Genomic DNA, 8,985 nt, shown 5'->3' with positions numbered 1-8,985 from the left:
CAGGGTAAAGAGAGGGGAGTTTCTCCCGTGAGGTGTGTCCAAGCGGAGAGGATGATTAGGGAGATAGGGGAGGGACAGGAGGGGAGCTAGGGGGTAGGGAACTGCAGGAGGGAGTGCTGCAGTCGTGCAAGCTTCCAAACTTGGCAGCATATGGTTGGCAGGGTCACATGCGATGCATGGCCATCCAACAAAGCCCGGCCCTATCTCTCTCTCTCTCTCTCTCTAATTCTTTCTCACTCTCTCGATGGAGCAGCAAGTGCAGAAATGTGGTGAGTGAGTGGGTTGAGAGAGAGATAGTTAAGCAGAAAAATAGAAGGAAGAAGAAAGAGGGAAAGCAAAATGATTAGCATATGGTCTAAGTGACCATTTCTTGCTCAAGTCAAATTTCTTGGGATCATGGCCTGGTCAACCTCATGTGAGATGGGTCGAGTCAATGATGAAAAAGAGATGAGGTAAGTTGCACAAGGCTAGGGAAATTTCAGAATATCGTTTGAGAAAAAGATTAAAAAGAAAGTGTGGAGAAAATTTTGAGGGAATTATGATCTTGGAAGATCATGATCACATGCATAAGGGTGTGTGTCATGGTTCACTTAATTCAAACCAGAAATAAAGAGGTTCACATGTAGAAAAGAGTTTTAGGATTTCTAGTGGTGGACACACAATTGGAATATTCACAAACACATACACACACATATCCTACAACCAATGCAAGAGTAACTATATGCATGAAATTTTTTTTTAATGATAGAAAAAGTTTTTGTTGGCCCAAAAATTTGTATTCCAAAATTTTAATCAAGTCATAAAAGTTGGGTTGTTACACTAGCTAGGACTCGCATTAAAACTTCAGTGTTGGTATTAGGTTCATCTTATATTCAAATGTGTTTCTATATCAAACATCGAGAATCATATATATACTCCCTCCCTTTAATTAGTAAGTCCTATAAAGTTAGTCAAAAGTCAGTGTCCTCTAAATTTAACCAATGTTATTATATATACAAAAATATAATATTTATGATGCCAAATCAACATCAATAACAACCCGTTGCTCTAAAATGGAGCTATGACATAGACCAAACATGCCCCGCCTCAGATGTTTTGCTTCGCCCACTGGTAGCACTAGTTACCGGTGTTTGCCCCTCGGTCAGTCTTTGCGTGCCTGGACTATACAAGATTTCTAAAATGGGAAGTCCCAAAAAAGAGATTTGGATAGATTTGGAGATCCATACGCAAACAGAAGACTCGGTCGTGTAGCGCGCATGCAGGCATATGTGTAGCGACAAGTAAAACTTTACTGGGATGGTTAGGGAAAGAAAATTAGAAGTTTTCCAAGATACGCCTAAACCATTGAGACGGAGGGAGTAGATCTCAGTCACCTTTCGAGATTTTTGGACCATCGCGTCCAATCAGACAGTATCAGAACTTCACTCCTTGTATGACGTGCGGATTAAAAATTATTTTGCTCTATTCAGATTATTTTCAAGCTCGACCAATTCAAGTGACTTAGTTTTACCAACACATGGTAAACTAAGAGTCAAGTACCTATATAACTACTCCATCTATCAATAGTTATCCTGCATTTTAGGTATGATTAAAGTCAAGCATCATAAAATTTAACCAATCATATAGATAAAAGTATCAACATCTCTGACGCCAAATATATATGTAATAGAAAAAACAATATATATTTTATATTGTAGATATTGATATTCTTTCTTACACACTTAGTCAATGTTTAGAAAGCTTGAGTTTGACTAAACTTAGGATGCAGGCTAATCCTTGACATACGGAGTACCTCCATTAAAAAAAACACATATTTTTAGCGAAAAGTCAAAGCATATTAATTTTGACGAAAGATACAAATAAACATATAATAGATTAATAGTTCATAAATATAATAATAAAATATTTTTCCGTTTTAAAATAAGTGTCTTAGATTCGCAAATTCACAGACATGGAAATCTATATCAATTTGCGGCACTTATTTTGAAATAGAAGTACATAGTATGGTGGATCTGTTCATAATGTAGTGTTATGTTTTTATTTTTATTTTTGAACTTCATTAAACTTAGAGAATGCCAACTTTTGACTAAATTTATAGGGCTCCTTTGATGCATACGATAGGAAAAGCATAGTATTAAGATATCATCAAGGAAAAAAATAGCGGGCTATTTGATTTAGCAGATACCTCGTCCAGAAGCTATAGCGGCAGCAGGCAGCTAAACCATTTTGCAGTTTTCCTATGAAAAGCAATATATGTCGTTGAAACAAATAATTTGTTACGGACCTAAACGGATATTGCCAGCTATTTTTTTTCCTTTAGCATGGACTACAAGATTACTGTAGAATACGCCAGTCGAAAGATGTCCAAGAAGCTATAGCCGGTGCTATAGATTAGCTATATCCAGCTATTTTTTTCCTTTATCATGGTCTACAAAATTACTATAGAATATGTTCATACAAATCAAACAACTTACATAGAAAATTTTCACTTTTGCTGTTTATCACTCGGGTGTTTTCTATTTGGCTGTCACTCGAATTTTGTTGCGTGTAATTCATCCGGCAGAAGTTTGTGTTTTTGGCTCCGGTTGACTGGTTTTTTTGTGAACAGTTTTTTCTTTTCTCTGGTTTTGTTTCGACCGTTTTTTCGCTCAGGGGGCCCACATTGGCCCAACGGGATCATTTCGACCGAAATCATTCAGCCCCAAATCGAGGCGGGGAAGGGGAGAGAGAGCGGCGTGGGAGGGGGAAATCGCCACCGTGTCGGAGACGAGCCCGTCCCCCGCGGTCGGAGACGAGCCCGTCCGCCGCGGTCGAGCCTAGATCTCTGCGTCCTTCTGCTACCTGCGAGTGGGGGCTGCGGGGCCTCGGGGACCTGGGGGCGGCATCTCCATTGTTGTACGTCGAGCTCGTCCTCAAGGTAAGCGACGATCCCCCAAATCCCTCGATGTTCTTCTTTTGTTGGCCGTCAACGACGTGTTCCGTGAGTGGTAGGCGACCTGCGGGTAGTATTTTCTAGCCGTCTAGGTGTTGCTGTTGTGGGTGGCGAGATTTTCGTCGGCGGATTTTTTCGTGGATCTGTTGTTTTGGTTCATGACGAGTCGATTTCGTCGGCGAATCGGGAGGTAGTGTGCATGAGATAGTCCTCGGAGTGGGGAAGTTCCTAGTCTAGCTCTTTTGTCGTAGTTGTAGTCTCATGTCGTGATGTATATGTTGATGTACCCGTGGTTTGTTCAGCATCTAATGTGGTTGATAGGCAAGGGCTGGTAGCTGAGCTCTCTGTGTTGTTTGGTCAGCGTGTTTGGCAGTCGTTCACCCTCTTTAGATAGAATGTTGCAGAAACTAGGATTGCTGCAGTATAATTCTAGTGATTATTAATGTTCTTAAAAAAAGTGTTCTCCAATGTTAGTATGCCCATGGTGCCTGTGTTTGTAAATCCCTTTCTTGAGTTTTTGATGTCCTGTCTGTACATCACTTAGCTGCGACGTGCTCTCTGTCGCCTCCCTTTTCTCAGCCGCTAGGGCTTGGCTCCTGCTTATTGTTCATTCATTCAGTCTTCTGAGATAAATACCACACCAATTTTAACTTGTACACAAAGTGTTTGGTTCCAGTAGTTCTTGGGTTGTTTTTAGGGTGCAGAGATGGGGCAAATTTTCGTTCAGACTTGCGTGGAAGTGTTGAAGATGTGTAGTTAGGTTTTGTGTTGAATTACCCGTGGATTGTTACTGTCTATGTGTAGTTTCTGAACATTTTACAGTTCACATCCTGTGGTTTGTTAGTATATAGCTGCAATTTATATGCAGTATCTGCATCTTGAAAGTATGGAGGAGCTTTTTCAACATGCAGATTCTGTAGTAGTGCTTTTTTTTGTGGAGCGCCGTGGATGACGGTGGTGTATGTACATGGATTATGGATGTGATTTTCATGCCAAGTGCAGGGAGTTGTTTTTTTTAGGCATGTGCTGTATATGCAGTGCAACTACTATGTGTTGTATATGCAGTGCATCTTACCTAGTGATTTTTGGATGTAAATGCAGTTTTATATGCTATATATGCATCGCCGTGCTGTAAAGGTGTGTAGATACTGTCGTAGATGCGGTGTATATATGCAGAAATGTAAAGTTATGTGATAGAAGTGTAGATTTCTACATGCGTTTTGTGTATGAATATAGCTGATATCTGGAGCTATATTCATGAGCTGTAGGATTTTTTCAGGCAGCAAGCCCTCTTGTTTATTTCATGAATTAGGAAGTCCCTCATAGACAGATCAGTATTTTCTGTATGACCTCTTTTATCTGTTTATATATACTAGCTTATATGCAGTGTATTTGTTTTATATATATACTGTAGATGCATTGTATATATCAGAAATTATGTAGAATGAAGTGTAGATACATATATGCAGAGTGTATATACAATCGTAGATGTAGTGTAGATACAAGTGTATATGTAGTGTGATACAAGTGTATATTCGGTAGCACCGTCACCTCGCTTTTTGTTTATCTCCAACGTATATGCAGTGTAGATACAAGTGTACATGTAGTGTACAAGTGTATATTTGGTAGCAGCCTCACCTCGCCTTGTGTCGTCGAAGACGTCCGGTAGGCACTTTGCCAACGTATATCTCCAACGTATATGCATTTGTTTTTATCTCCTACGTATATGCAATGTAGTGTATATGCAAGTAAATATGGTTTGTATATCTCCAACGTATATGCAGCGTAGATACAAGTGTATATGTAGTGTAGATAGAAGTAAAATTAGCAGCCTCAACTTGGCTTGTGCCGTCACAACACCAAGGAATCCTTGTCGATTATTTTTCTTTTTCCTATGGTGAAGGGCAGGATGTGTATATGCAGTGTAGACATTGTATATGCAGTGTAGATAGTGTATATGAGTTCCTATTTTTTTTATTCTAGTTTCTGATATATATTATTTGAATTTATGTACAGCTATGGGTAAACTTCACACAAACTTTGCAAGTAGAGACATAGAGGAGATTTATCAGAAGATGATTTATCAGAAGACAACGAAGAAAGCTTCTGCAATCCTGTGTCTAAGGTTCATTTGGTAGTTTGTGTACATGCTAGTGTTTCACTTTTTTATCATTTTTTATCAATTTTTTATCTGTGCTGTTGTTTTGTTTTTTTACAGGACAATACGAGAGAGAGCAATTTCGATAAGGCACTCATCGAGTTTTTACATGAAACATGTTAGTTCTTCACTGAGATAACTTATGAAAGTATATGAAAATAATATGTGAGTTATTCATTGAGATAACTTATTTGAGTACCTGTTTTGTTTCTATTTGCAGAAAGTTAAGAGCCTTAAACGGAAAATAATGCAAAGCAACATCCGTGATAATCCAATACCTTCATATCAGGTGTGTGTCCAAAATTTTCTATTAGTTCATTTAAGATATCAGCAACATCTCAGAGCAAGTAGAATCTGAATTTTAATGTATTCTAACTTTCCTAATGTATTTAATTTGCAGTCTAAGAAGTCAAGGATAGAGAATGCAGACAGGAAAGTGTGTACAAGGTACTACGGGAAGTTGTTTTCAACGATAATCAAATCATTGATCTGCTAAGCAGATTTACGTAATCAAACTCTATGGAATGGAATGCATGTTGAAGTTTGTGAAAACAGATGTCCCGCTTAGATTTGTGAAATGGATTGCAAGTGTTTTTTACACCAACTCTTCTGAAATTCAGTTAACAAAGAAATTCATTCCTGTTAATAAGCAAACAATCCATAATATTCTGGATCTTCCTATTGGTGGTATTGAACTTGTCCCTGATTGCGAAGCTGGCCGTGAATTTCTGTTGTCTCATTTCAAAGTAACTTCCATTCCGAATGTCAACTTCTTTGCCAACAAGCTCATCTCTGGGGAAGAGCTGTCAGATGAAGATATTTTCATTTACTTCATGTCAGTTTGCTTCACAAGCTTCTTGTGTCCAAACTCAAGCCTCTTACCAAGCACCCAGTACTTTCACATTTTCAAAGATTGTAAAAGTTTTGCAAGATATGATCTGTCCAAGTTTGTATATGACTAGCTAATTACTAGCATACGAAGTTTGTATATGTCCAAGTTTGTATATGACAAAGAAATTATCAAAACGTACAATCACTTTTGGGGGGTGCCACTATGCTCTAGCTGTGAGTGTTTTATTCTGGTCCTTTTAACCTACAATAGCTGTACTAGTTGTTCATTTTTAATGCACTAACTTTGGATTTGTTTTTCTTTTCTAAGGTTTCCTATCTTGATAGTGTCGAATTTGGATTAAATTCACTACCCGAAGAGTTTCCAAGAATTCTTGTTTGGAAAGGTAACAGAATTAGGCAATACTCTGAGATGGATAAAATTAGTAGCAACTCATTTGGCAAAAGGCCATTAAAGCGATTGGTTCCTGCTTCAGTTTACCAGGTACACTAAATGTATTTCATTTTCTTTTTTCTGAAAATACCATGCTAGTGTTGTATATCTTACACAATTGCTTTTTACCATCATATTTTCTTCAAGGTTGAAAGGTCCTTTGGAAAGGATTCATGCAAGAAATTTTCAAAAACTTTTAGTTCACCTTTCAACCTCAATGGCAAGCTTAAGGCTTTGTTTTCATCTTTTCTTACTAACGAGGTAATGGTACTATTTTTTTATAAATTGTTTACATAATATCCTCACTGGTTATGGTACTAGTCTTTTTTTATTCTCCCTCCTTTTGTTTTTTTTAAAGGTCATTGATGATATTGTTCAAATCATACACACCAACAATATTGGAAAACCTAAAGATTTTGAAGCCTGGTCACATTCTTTAGTATGCGACGTGCTTAGTTGTTTGCAAAATTCCCAGCATGCTCCTGAGCCTTCATGGAGCAACAATTCAATAGGTTAGCTTTGTTGCATCTTTTTATGCTTTCCGATTTTAATTTCATATGTTTCTGTAAGAACTTTTCCTACACAACCTTCTCTGTCACCTATTACGAGATCCTTTGTCTCATTTTTGTCGATTCAATTTTTACAGGAAATCTTTTCCAATTCAATTTTCCTCATGGAATGCAAAAAAATACAGAGAAGGATTGCCCAGGAAACAATCATCTAACTACAAGAAATCTGAAACCAGTGAATAACAATACAGAGAAGCAGGCAGAAGTTCACAACGAAGGTATGAAATTTCACTTGTGCATGTTTTCTATATTCCTCTTTTATGTTCCACATAAATATATATTTTACAAGTTTTACATTAAATTTTGACTAGGGATTCAAGAACCAAACAAGCAACATAACATTTTTGAAACGGTAGACATTCCTGACTTAGATAGTGGTAAGTTTGTTACTCCCTTTTTTGCTTTTCCGCAGATATGTTCTACTTTTTCCAGTGCTCTTTGTTTTTCTTCATAATGATTATACATGCAATGTTTCATTTTTTTCCGGTAAACAAAGGTACCATAAGTAAAGGGAAGCTTGCATCTAGTAAATACCAACAGTTGGCGAAGCTATTATCCAAAAATAAAGATCATACAACGCTAGATAAATCTGGTACATATCCCCTATTTTTCCCTTAAATTTTTTCCCGTAAATCCAGTGTATATGCAGTGTATATTTTGCATTCTAGGTGTCGCTGTGTATATTTGCATTCTAGGTGTTGTTTTTATGGAATGCATGTAATTCCCCACTATAAATCCCATGTATATGCAGTGTATAGTGTATATATCCAGTGTATATGCAGTGTGTATATGCAGTGTATATTAAGTGGGAGATGTCAACAAGGCCAGGCTGAGCCAGCTTATTGTGAATGCCTGGCACCGTGGAGAACTGGCAACTAATATTAGTTTCACTTTTCATCATTTAAATGTCGATGGAGTTGAGAAAATTAGTGTGTGATAATGTCATCCTCTTTATTTTTTTTAAAACAATTTACATGGAATTTACAATCTATACATCATAAGAGACTGACCTCTACCTAGGGCTAAATCACCCATTCCTTTCGCCCTAGTCTTTGAGCCAGTCAAGTGTTAGTGTTAAGTATGTACAACTGCCTCCAAAACTCAGCCTGGTCCTTCTATTTAGCATAATCACTGAACACTCGAGCTGTTGTTCTGAATTATTTTGTTCAATCTAGTTTCGGTTCATGCTATACAAACTCTATTGAATCTTCTACACTTTGAGTTTTGTGTGTGAACCTTTTATACAATGTGTACATTGTAAATGCAGTGTATATGCATATGTTAGATAGATAGCATTGAGGCTAGATCTCTTTATGACTCAGCCTTATAATTTTGTAATTACAGATATCCCAGAAAAAGAAACAATTTCCAAACCACCCATGGTAGATTCATTTCAAGCAAACAATGGTAATTTCTGTAATACATTTCGAAATTTTTTCAGACTACACTAATTTCCCTTTTTGAGTAGGCTTCATGTCATGAACATTACAAAATTCCTTTTTCAGGAAAACCAGTTCCTATTTTGAATGAGGGCAATGGTTGTGTAGTAGACGTTAATGTTCCGGTTCAACCAGATGGTGCACGAAATATTCATTCACCAATAGTTCCTATTAGGCTGTCTGATGTATTCAATCAACAGGTCTCGCAGAATGATTTTGTGAATTTAGCGGTAATAAACTTCTGCAACTTTATAGGTTACTATTTTCTTTTTTACATTTTCTCAACTTTTTTCTCACACTTCATATTCAATTTAAGGATTCCCCGACGACACCATTGGTGACAAATTCGAAACTACAAGCTGTTGCTACACACATAGCAAAGAAGCTTATTGATCTTTCATCTCCTGTCTGTGATCCTCAATTCATACTCATTGATGATGTAATGAGCTTGCCCATTTCATCATTTTTCTGCATATAAGTTATAGTTTATTCTTACTCGTTAACTTCTTTTTTCTTTTTTTCTTTTTGTTTAGTCTATAAGTCCAGAAGTAAAAATCGTAGGAGAGTGTAACTTCAAGAATAAGTATGAAGGTATATCAAAGGAA

General features: G+C 37.1%; 1 long non-coding RNA gene across 1 annotated transcript; it reads left to right on the top strand.

Annotated features, from left to right (window-relative positions):
- Positions 1–2,875: 2,875 nt before the first annotated feature.
- LOC124699315 lies at positions 2,876–7,478 on the top strand. The gene is made up of 3 exons (XR_007001350.1): positions 2,876–2,917; positions 7,253–7,318; positions 7,438–7,478. It is a non-coding gene; the product is annotated as an uncharacterized LOC124699315 (long non-coding RNA).
- Positions 7,479–8,985: the final 1,507 nt, after the last annotated feature.

The sequence above is a fragment of the Lolium rigidum genome, chromosome 3 (assembly GCF_022539505.1).
Source record: "Lolium rigidum isolate FL_2022 chromosome 3, APGP_CSIRO_Lrig_0.1, whole genome shotgun sequence".
NCBI lineage: Eukaryota > Viridiplantae > Streptophyta > Magnoliopsida > Poales > Poaceae > Lolium > Lolium rigidum.
The sequence above is the reverse complement of the archived record's forward strand: the minus strand, read 5'-3'. Positions and strand labels throughout refer to the sequence as shown.